The sequence below is a fragment of the Nematolebias whitei genome, chromosome 16 (assembly GCF_014905685.2).
Source record: "Nematolebias whitei isolate Nwh7 chromosome 16, NemWhi1, whole genome shotgun sequence".
Lineage (NCBI taxonomy): Eukaryota > Metazoa > Chordata > Actinopteri > Cyprinodontiformes > Rivulidae > Nematolebias > Nematolebias whitei.
Window position 1 is genome coordinate 16,570,956 of NC_056513.1, and position 11,754 is coordinate 16,582,709.

The following is an 11,754-nucleotide window of genomic DNA, read 5'->3' on the forward strand; positions in this document are numbered from 1 at the left end:
AATGGAAGCATATACATAATGGAAAGAGCTTTGGTCCAAGTACAGAATCCTGTGGAACTCCGAAATGAACCTGCACATAAAGAATATTAATTGTTTGCATGAACAATAACATAAATATACATATTTTAAAGAATGCTATGATTGGTTATATCAAATGCAACATTGATGTTTAGCAGGACAATAGTCAAGACATCACAGCCCCTCACCAGTGGTGTTGACGCTCCACTGAATTTCCTTAAATCAATTGTTTCTGTGCAAACTGTCATACTGCTAATAAGCACAATTTTATTAAGGATTTTTGCAATGCAGATTTTTGAGCTAAAGATTGTAAATAGTTTGGTAATTTACTAAAACTCCTGGATTCTGAGCAGCTATGTGTGCAGTAAAGTAATAATTACAGCAACTTTTAAAACCTTAGGCACATAATCAGCCCATGTAGACAGCCTGACCAGATCCAAAATTAAAGTACAAGAATGTTTATTTATTTAACTACCCACTTTATCATTTGGCAAAATTTGTAATGACTGTTTTACTGATCATATTAAAAAGTGGTACTTCAAAGCACAGATAAACACTGATTTGTAGCTATAAACTCTTTTAATAGATGTTTTCCTGATAAATAGCAGTTGTCTCTTCGGTGACTCACACACACTCTAGACAAGATGCAGATGATGTTGGTTTGTGTGAGCTTGTGTCAGTGCCTGATTGTGCATGCACTGTTTTGGATTATGTTTTACAGCCACATTTGATATGATTTGTTACTCTGGGTTTGCTGTTGTGTTAGGATGGGGAAAAAAAGGGTTGTGGTCTTGTTGAAGTGGCTGTGTGTCTTCTGCTTTGCAGATGTGTGTGCGCGCCAACAGTTTGTGGTTAAATATGTGTGTCAGAGACATATCCCAGCAAAGCAATGACTCCATGTGGCTACATGTAATTCACACAGAGTAAAGACACATGCATTCAAACACTCTTAACTTGTACTGTTTTAGTTTTCAGGTCTTGTGGTCTTTGGGGCTTTTTTAGGCAACAGATGAAACCTTTGTTTTTTGGAAGGCTGAAAGCGGGAACACGCTGACACACACATGTAGACACACACACTTTATATGTGTCAAAGTCAATGCACAGTTGTGTCCTGCTCAATAGGCTGATTCATTAGAGCCTCCTCATGACTGTGGAGGAGAATACAGAGAGATGGTAAAGAGAGGATGAGCAGTCAGGAGTGTTAAAACTCAGCTCTGCTGTGCTGATGTGACCTGGCAGCGGTCAGTCTGGATTAGATCATGAACGGTAATGTCATGACAGCCTGTAGCAAAGAAAAAATACAGCATCATTTATATAATTGAAATGTGTTGAACCTTGTTTAAGGTCTTTGTGGGCCGATGCATCAACTAGCAACATAGATTTAATCAGCTTAACATACATGTTTATTAGTTGAAATTTAAGGCAACAAAAACAAGCATAACAAAATGTTTAAAATATACAAAATATATATATATAAAAAATTGCACTAAACAAACACGAAACACATACTTCATTAAACAAATCATCAAACTAAAAGTACAATAAATTAAAAGCAGAGTATACGTCTTTCTTTTTAGGTGGAATTTTAAAACTGTATTTATTTTACTTTTCTTATTTAGTAAAAATCTTACTTCTAACCTACAAAGCTCTCAACTACCTAGCTCCATCTTATATTACAGATCTTACAGTTCCATATTTTCCTAATAGAGCACTTCGCTCTCAGACTGCAGGCTTACTTGTGGTTCCTAGAGTTTCCAAAAGCAGAATGGGAGGAAGATCTTTCAGTTATCAGGCTCCTCTCTTGTGGAACCAACTTCCAGTTTCTGTCCGTGAGGCTGACACATTGTCCAGTTTTAAGACTGGGCTGAAGACTTTCCTTTTTGATAAATCCTATAGTTAGGGTCGGCTTGTTATGCTGCTAAAGTCTTAGACTACTGAAGGACAATTTGACCTCATTTCTTAAAATGAATTGTTGCAATTGAATAGTTTTCATTTGATTTTATTTTTATCTTAACATGTGATTCTTGACCTGCCATTGTGTATCTATTCCTCCTTCCTGTTCCTCTCAAACCCAGTTGGTCAAAGCAGATGGCTGCTTGTCCTGAGCCTGGTTCTGCTAAAGGTTTCTTCCTCATGAGGGAGCTTTTCCTTTCCACTGTCGCCTTCATGCTTGCTCAAGATGAGAGTTCTGCGATAGAGTTAAACTCAAAGCAGTCTGTTCCTCAAATAAATATTGTTATTAACGTACTTTTTATATATATATGAATGTTTCTGTTCAGTGCCTTGAGATGACTTCTGTTGTGACTTGGCGCTATATAAATAAACTGAATTGAATTGAATTTAATTAAGTATACTTTTATTGTTTCTTGGTAAACAATGAAGAGATAAATGTTTCATTATTTTCCTTGATCATGAAACCACACTAGGCAATCATCATCTTGTTGAAATTTCTGTTACATTTATCCAGAACCTCCGAATGTATTGGATACAGACAGCCTTAATAAATCCACATCTGAGCCACACAATGATCAATGTTCAGTGCCTTTAGCCGCTCTTTACTAATAAATAAAAGCATCTGGAATAGTGTGTGAAACTTGCTTTTCCGTTGTTTTATCTTAAATCACTTTAAAATCGTCTGATTTTGAGCACAAAAAATGACAATTGAAACTTTTTAAAGCTTAAGGAACTTTGCTGCAGATGGATGAACTGTGGGTGTGTAAGTGACAATGCTTGGCAGTAAAATGTGTTTGTCTGGGTCTCTTCTTTATTGTCTCTCAACAGGACACAGGGTCTTTATGCCATGTTGTAATAATTCCCTGTGGACCACAGAGAACCATTTTTATATTAGTTTTTTGTAATGTTGATAGTTTATTTTTCTAGCTTTAATAAAAAAACTTTTTTTTTTTTTTTTGCCCAAGTTGACGGCTATAACAGGAAGCTTCCAAGATGTTTATTTCTTCTTTTAGTGTCAGAGATGTTCAGCTCATCTTTTGTATTTTATACTGAGTGATTATTTTTAAAATGTAAATATTTGATAAAAAATAATAAGATGATTGTGTTAAGCATCACATTGTGAATCTCCACTTGCTGTCACGGTGAGTAGTTTGACCATAATAAACACCTTCTGACCTCATGCCAGACATGAACTCATTAGTGAAACACTATTGTTTACTGCTGTCACATGGTGTTTCAGTCAACAGGGAGGGTTACTCATCCTGCATCCCATATAGGCTCAGAGGGACCACACCTCAGACTCATGACATGAGTGGACTGGAAACAGAGATTATTATTAAGGCAGAATGCTCCAGGCCATTTAATGACTCCCAAGGTTAACGTTTACGCATGAATTATTTATTGAGGCCAAAATTACATGACCTCTGGAAACGAGAAACCCTAGAAGCTCATAAAACAAATTAATGAATACATTAAAATAAAATAAACTCTGCTGTTTTAATTTGAAATAGTTACAAATCCACCCACAGTGCTGGTTAAAAAAAAGACATTGCTGCAATTTTTTATCATTTGTTGTTGTTGTTGCTGTTGTTGTTGTTGCTGTTGGTGGTGGTGTTGTTCGGAATTTGGCTGGGATTGCTGGGATAAAGGTCTTCTTTGTGGTAGGGATGCACAATATTATCGGCATGATATCGATATTGGCCGATATTAGCGTTAAAGATCAATATTGGACATTCCATCAAAATAACTCACCGATATAAAAGATGCTATTTTTTATGACAACCCAGTGACAAGGATGCCTGCAGCAGCAGAACAACGTGATGATGTCACACGTGCCTACCTGATCTCATGACGGAGGGGAAAATTCAAAATGTCGGCGGTGTGGAAGTTTTTTTGTTGTTATTGAGGATATCTGATTCCGAAGATTTTTGGACATTTTTTTCATTTAGCCTTTATTTATCCAGGTTAGTCTCATTGAGCCACGAGAACTCATTTTCAAGAGAGACCTGTTTAGGGAGCACATGGTGGGGGTTAAGGGCCTTGCTCATGGGCCCAGAGTGGGGCGAATGAGGGTGGGGGCAAGTGTGGGTGTTTCACCTACCCCACCCACAATTTTGATGTTGTCGGGGCCGGGCGTGAACCGGCGATCTTCGGATCACAAGCCCACCTCTCTAACCTCTGCGCCACCACTCCCCATACATCGTCCCCAATCTGAGATATTTTTCCAATGTAGCCTTACCCGAGTTACAAGCTGTCATTTCTGACGTAATTGAGAAGCTAATAGCCTATAGCACTTGGGTGAGTTTGACCACAGACATTTGGACGTCGTGTTAGCACCGTTAGCATGATTAGTCTTACGGCACAATGGATAGACAAAAACTTTGGCTGTCCTTCATGCACAAGAGTGGAGAGGATCTCACACTGCAGCTAGGAACCTGGAACAAGCCTCCACAAGTGAGACAGCATCGCAGGTGATTAATGCTAATAAATAACATTTAACACTTTTTTCATTTAATATAAGTTAGTGCTATGCATATGGCTGTTACTGAATATATGTCACCAGCTCTTACAGCTGTTACACAATTTTTGTAGCAAATAACCCTAAATAAGAGAGCTATGTTCTGACAAAGGAGAGTATATACAATATCGGTATCTGCCAAATAAGTTTTAACATATCGGATATCGGCCAAAACTCCAATATCATGAATCCCTACTTTGTGGTTCTTTTAAAAAGGCAGTGCGGTTTAAGTTTTTTGGGAAAAAAAAAAAGAAAGACTTTTTTAATAGACACATGCAGAATGAAAATGTTTTAGCATAATGAACAGCACAACATCACACCACAAACACAAGCTCTATGTCTTAATTATGAACTCTCAAGCATGGTGGAGGAGGGTTGATCATTGGGTCTCTTTTGGTGACAGCCACTTGGACCCTGGCCTTACAGTTATTGTGCATTCCATGTATTGTTTTTGTGTAACTCACATAAAAGTTTATGCATTTTGCATTTCATTTTCATTTTGTAACGTACCAGCTTTTTATGTTTTTTCTTGTGTAGATGTTGTGTTGGTGTGCTGTGAGGAAAATCTTGTCTTCTATGGACTAAGGACCTTTGGCTCATAGTCCCTTGAAATAAAAACAAAAATTTAGGAGGCACTGCGGTTATTTTACCTTGTCATGCTTTGTTTCTGTAGGGCTGGACACAGTCCAACAATCCACTGCAGGCTGCTGCAGGTGAATCCCCGCACTTCCTCTGGGTGTTTCAGGAAACTTTAGCTTGCATCAGCATTTACATGATTTTGCTATCCCCTTGTGTTTGCAAGGAGTGAATTAGGTTGATTCATTGCATGCCAACAGATCAGTTCTGGGTGGAAGTGTGTGTGGAGTGGGAGGAATGTGTGTTTGTGGGGTGAGGGGTGGTGGTGGGATTAAACTTGCAATCAGGCACGTTTTGTACTTAATAAAATAAAATCCTAATCCTGAATAAAAGCCAGTTTTATTCTTGTTTATGGTACAGCCATGTTTTTGTTCCTTGTGATTTTGCACATCAGGAAATGTTGTGGATTAGTCACAAAAACCAGTGGAAAGAACCACTAATCACAACCGAGGGACGTTTTTGTTCTTTTGACTCTACATGGAACAAACTGAAATGCACATGCTGTCAAAATGGACATTAATTCTAAATGGCAGTGGCCCAGATGATCTCATATTTGATTCTAGAGTTGACAAAAACATCTTGTATTAGCTTCTTTCTTTTTTTTCCTAGCCACTTGATATAAAAAATGTGAATGTGGCATTGACCGTCTTTGTTTATAAATTCATTAATCTATTTTGCACAACCTGTCGTAACTTGTGACATAGTTCTGTTTTTGTTGATTTCAAAGTTATTTTATTTATTTATGTATTTATGGGAGTGGTGGTGCAGAGGTTAGAGAAGGTGGGCCTGTGATGGGAAGGTCGCCAGTTCAACTCTTCGTACCCACAACATCAGAATGTGGGTGGGATAAGTGAAGCACCCACAACTGCCTCCACCCTCATTTGCCCCACTGTGGACCCTTGAGCAAGGCCCTTAACCCCCACCATCTGCTCCCCCAGGTGCCCTAGATGGCAGCTCTCTGTTCCACACAGAGGGCTGTGGTAGCTCGGTGGTCTGTGGTTGTGTCAGGAAGGGCATCCGGCGTAAAAACAATTGCCATATCTTCGTGCAACTTAGTTTGCTGTGGCAACAAAAGAAAATATGTATATATTTTCAAATTAAAGGTCTAACTTTGTACCATTATGTAGCATAAGTGGTTGCTCATCCAAGACAGTAAAAAAAGGATGTACAGATGATAAATTGCAAAAGTGTGAAGTTTTAAGTTTTTAATTGTTGATTCTGCAGGTCTTAGTTCGGTAATACGATGCCATTTGTTTATGGACTTATCGCCAGAGGTGCATGATGTACGCAGCTTGTTGTTTTGCTAATTTACATATGAAATAGTAAAACCTAGAAGATGCACGGTTAGTCTTGTGAAAATCATGGGCTTATCTCGCCTCACTCGATACAGAACTATCTATAAATCTAGTTGATAATCAATAATTTATTAGGCATAAACTTTGTCCCAAGTGAGCTGCTCTCCATTTTTCTCTTTTGAGGTCTTGTAGAAATTCAAAAGTAACAGTTCTTCTCATTTATAATTTAGACGTATGTCCCCACTCAAACCCTGTAGCGTCTGTACATTTCACTCAAGTATGTGCTAATGTTAGCCCAACTATCCAGCTCCAGCTATGCTGCAGGAGGTCAGATGGTGAAGTTTATTCTGGGGCAGGTATGTTCAATCTAAAAAAGAGGGAAGCACTGAGTATGGGTTTGCTTAGCAATAAAAACTTGTCCAAAAAAGAGGAAAAAGTTCCACAGAAGAAAATCAAGTGTTGAGAATTTTCCCCCCGCAAACATTAACCGTTATTTGGCAGCTACAAATTACTTGTGACTTGACGTTTTGTTCCAGTTCAGCTTGAATACACCACAACTTGCAAATAGTTTCCAGCATGGAGGATCCACTTCTTTCAGACTTGATGAGGAATTGAGCCTCTCCTTCCAGACGTAGTTTGACAAACATGTAACAACACTTACCGCAGAGACAAGCAAAGCAAGCAGGGGTTTCCTACCACTTAGACACTAACAGATGGGTACACAGTATAAATTGTGTCTACCAATGATTACCAATTTCTCCGACTCAATAATTAGTTCTGAATAGATTTAGGCTCATTGCTGACTTGCGGTCTTTACTTTACTGGATAAGGTTGTAGTTTTGTTTCTTATAATTATCATCTGTCTTGTGTGTTTTCAAGTCAGCAATAAACTGATGCTTTGTCTCCTCAAATGGAGCCATTTTTGAGGAAGCAGCAATTAAAAATTCCTTTTGAAAGATTTACTTTGGTTTTAACTGATAATTAGCTTTCCAAACCAGCTATTTTTGCTTTTACACAATGAACGCAATTGTCCCTTGTCGAATCCCTGTTCATAGCCGTTTAAGAAATGTAATGTTTGTTGAATGAACAGACGTATATTTTTTTAAATATAAATCTTTCTTGCAATCAATTTAGGCATTAGCTACAAAAGCCCACATAAATCTACAAGGAGGAAAGTTTTTGCTTTTTTTTCCACAGGCTGGGAAAGTTATAAAATCTTTGCCTTCAAAGTTTGCATGAATAGCACAATCAGCTTATCAGAGGGGAAGCTTTTCACGAGCAAATGTTATGCGCCCTGCTGCATTACTGTATTTTCTGCCGTACACGTCGCTCCACCCTATAAGTCGTATCAGTCCAAATATGTCAAATAAAGTGGAAAAATCCATAAATATGTTGCTTCGCCGTATATGTTGCATCTATTATGCGTCAACACTGACAATCTGGAAATATGGGCCGAACCCAGAAATATGGGCTGGTGTTGTTCCAAAAATCGATGGGCTGCCAAATGGTGGCTGTGGGAGCATGCACAGGAGGACTTGAACAAGAATTTAACAAGATTAACACTTAAAAACAATTATTTGTTTGGTCGAAATTATAGTAAAGGTGTGTCTCAGTCTAACATTTGCTTAATAAAAGGACTTTAACGGTAAAATCACCTGTATTCGCTCCCTTGGTGCTCCGGGAGCGTGCAAAGGGAGGGTGAAAAAAGAGGAACGCTGTCCGTTTCTTCGAAATTTTACAAGAAAAGCAACTAAAACAATTATTTGTTTGTTCAAAATTATAGCAAAAGTGTGTCTCAGTTTAACTTTTACTTAATAAATGCACTTTAATGGTCAAATTAGCTGCATTTTGCCAGGGTGGTTCAGCTGGTTTGACGGTTCCAAGCAGCGAGCAGAACATAGGTGGGGGTACTATGGCAAGCCGATTATGTCATTAAAAGCTGGTGAATATTCTCAGTCATCCAGGACATGGTAAATTCAAAAAAAGTTCAAGACAAAAACAATAAAGTATAAAGTAAAATATAATTAATAAAGTCTAGTTGTTTTTGTCTTGAACTTTTTTGAATTTGTCGTTATAGCCACGTTTACCTATTACATGATACACCGGCATGCCAAACTACTACTACTACTACTCTGCTGCAATCAAGTGGCTGAAAGTGGTACTGCTCTTTTTTTTTCCAGTCCGAATGAATGAAAATGGTCATATTTCAGCCAAAAATTAGCTTATAAATATGGGGAAAAAAATCCATGAATATGTTGCTTTGGCCTATAAGTCGCAGGGCATGCAAATTATGCAAAAAGCTGTGACTAATAGACCAAAAAATATGGTATGTATTAACTAAACAAATAGCATTGTCATCTGCCTGTATGGTGTATGTAATCAGATCTCTCTTGTAAATGAGTCTTTGAGGCTCAATGGGAACTTACCTGCATAAATAAAGGTCTAATAATAATAATAATACTACACATGTTCTTTAAAATTACATGCTGTGTGGAAAATGTGAACATAAGAAGAAAAGAAGACGATGCCTTCGGGTCAAAAGTTAAGGAGGGGCTATGAGATCAATGTTTTATTAAGGTTGCATTTTTGCTGTCTACAAAAAAATTAAAGTGTGGCATTGACCTTTTTAATCTGGAAATCTTTTTTTTTTTTTTTTTTTTAAGAAATACCATTTTGGGGGTCCTAAAAGGTTTTTTTACTTGTTGACACAAAGTTGAAACAACAGAAACTTTAACAAAAACTGTTCTTATCTGGACAGCCGTATCAGATTAAAAAAAATCTTAATGTCATATAATTTTGCTGTTAAATAAATGTATAATTTTAAGACTTCTTTTTTCATCTGCATGACTGTAAGGCCTGTATGGTGTAAATGTAGTCATCAGTACCAGCCGACAAGGGTTGCCATGTCTCTCCCCTTGCATACAGCCCAAAACTTTATTAGTACAAGATCTGTTTTCACCACCAGTACAAGCATGGCAATAAAACTCAACACCTAAAAGTTACACCAGCGACAAAAATAAGTACCAACTGTCAGCTATGATAATGACCAAATCAATTAAACAAGTTTGGAACAGACTTTTGACAAACAACTGTTTATTGTCTTCAGTACAAATTTGTAAACCAATTACTGTAGTTGGAACACTTTGGGCACAATTAACCCCAAAATAGCATTAATATCAGCAATTGCACTTTGGTAAAAAAAAAATATATATATATATGGTTTTATGGATGTACAGAAGCCATACAAGAGTTTTTATTGGATGGTTTTGCTCCCTTTCGAAAACAGCGGATTAATCCCAGTTTAGTGTCAAAGGTTTATAAGGGTTTATGCTACTGCTCTAAGCTAATAGTTGTCTCTGCTTATTGAACTCACTTGGTGTTGAACTTAAAAGTCTTCTTTGGAATTGTTTGGATCTTTTTTTTTTTTTTTTTTTATAATTTCTTTTTTTATCCTGATGCATGCTCAATAATCCAGGTAGAAAAATCCAAAAAAGTTAAATCTGGTCCTCTGGACATTCAAAAATTTTGTTGCTTTGTTTTGTTTTTTGAATGTCCAGAGGACCAGATTTAATTTTTTTGGATTCCTTTTTTTAGTTTTGTACAATTCACCTTTTTTATACTTCACATGCAGCCTTTGGCCATAATGTTAATAATTTTACCCTTTTGTTTGCTTTTATTGTAAAAAATGTCAATTACTTTATAATGAATTTTGTATTTTTTTTTTTTTACCTTTTCCAGTTTTAATTAGGGATGCACCGATCCACTTTTTCAAACTTCCGATCCGATCCCGATACCTAAGTCTGAATATCGGCCAATACCGATCCAGTTCCGATATCATCATCATCATCATTGATTTTATATGAGGCTGTAATAATCTCCTCTCAAGTACAATTTGTACAAATATATGCATGCATGTCCAAAAAGGCAACTTGAGGTAAGTTTTATTAATGTTGGATAAGTTTTAAAGTTAGAATTAAATTCTGCTAACACAAAACATGTTTCTTTTTATTCTTAGTTTTAAAGTGGATATTAAAGTGATTAATTTTAAGTGATTGTTTAAAGTTATTTTATATTTTTTTAAACAAGGGGCAGATATAAGAATTTTTTTTCTTCTTTCTGCACTCTTTTCATTCAATGTTTTCTTTTTCATGATTTTTATTTATTTATTTTGTTTCTTTTAAATTAATGAATAAATGAATTAAATTAGACAATAAAATGTTAAATGGCTTCAAACACCTGCTAAGTTCATGGCATAAACCAATAGACATCTTCCCGTTTTTAGTATTTTACATCACTTTATAATGTAGCTGTTTTTGTTTTTAATATAATTTTCAAATCATATGTTTTTTTATGATTGTTTACTGTTATATTGATGAATATCTCCTGGAGCGTAAACTATATCTTGGATGCAAGTATCAAGCTGTGAAATCTTTCGTTTTCTACAACTGATAGGGGTTGGTTATGAATCATGATGAAGCTTAGCAACTTCTCTGTAAACATTTGAGCTCCGTGGCTTCAGCGATGTCTTCTTCTTGTTCAATCCGAAGCAGGCAGCCTGATTTGGGGCAGCCGCACTCAGTCTGTCCCTCCTCGGAGACGGGCAGACTGAGCGGGGCAGATTGGACGCAGCTGGCCGGGGTCGAGTCGCCTGTTGTGGGTTGAGCACGGGTTGGACTTTTTCTGCATCACAGAGACTTGGATGTCTCCGGGTGAGTCCAGCGCCTTGACGGAATTATTGCCACCGAGCTGTCTGTATTTTAACGCACCGTGGCCAACAGGTCGGCGCGGTGGTGGATTATTAATAATATTCAAATTAACTTTTGATTGTAAACAACTGCCCATCCCAGTTTCCTGTGCCAGCTTTAAGCTGAGCGTCTTTAAACTCGGCCATTCGCCTTCAACGTTATTTGCATTCATCTACCACCCACCTCGATCTAAGGATTTCATAAATGATTTTTCTGATTTATATTTTATGTAAATCTCCCATACTTCCTTGGGTGTTATAGGATGTTCGTTCCTTTCATTCTTTTTGGCAATTCCTGGTAAAATCCAAAAAGCAGGTGCCATCATGAAAAATGTTGGATGATTTTTGAAATGGAAATGGTGAGAGAGTTTGATCTAAAAAAAAAAAAGGACAGAAGGTTATTGAGAGCTAAAGGAAGCTAAAAAGAAATTGGCAGTAAGACTTAACTGAGCAAGAAAACCTATTAAATATATAACAAAACTTTTATTGTATATTTCTCAGCTTGTTTTACCTCCAAGTATTAAAGAATTTTGTTTGGCGGAATGGTTGAAATACACACATTTTTGATGTCTTTATTGAAGCAGTTTGAC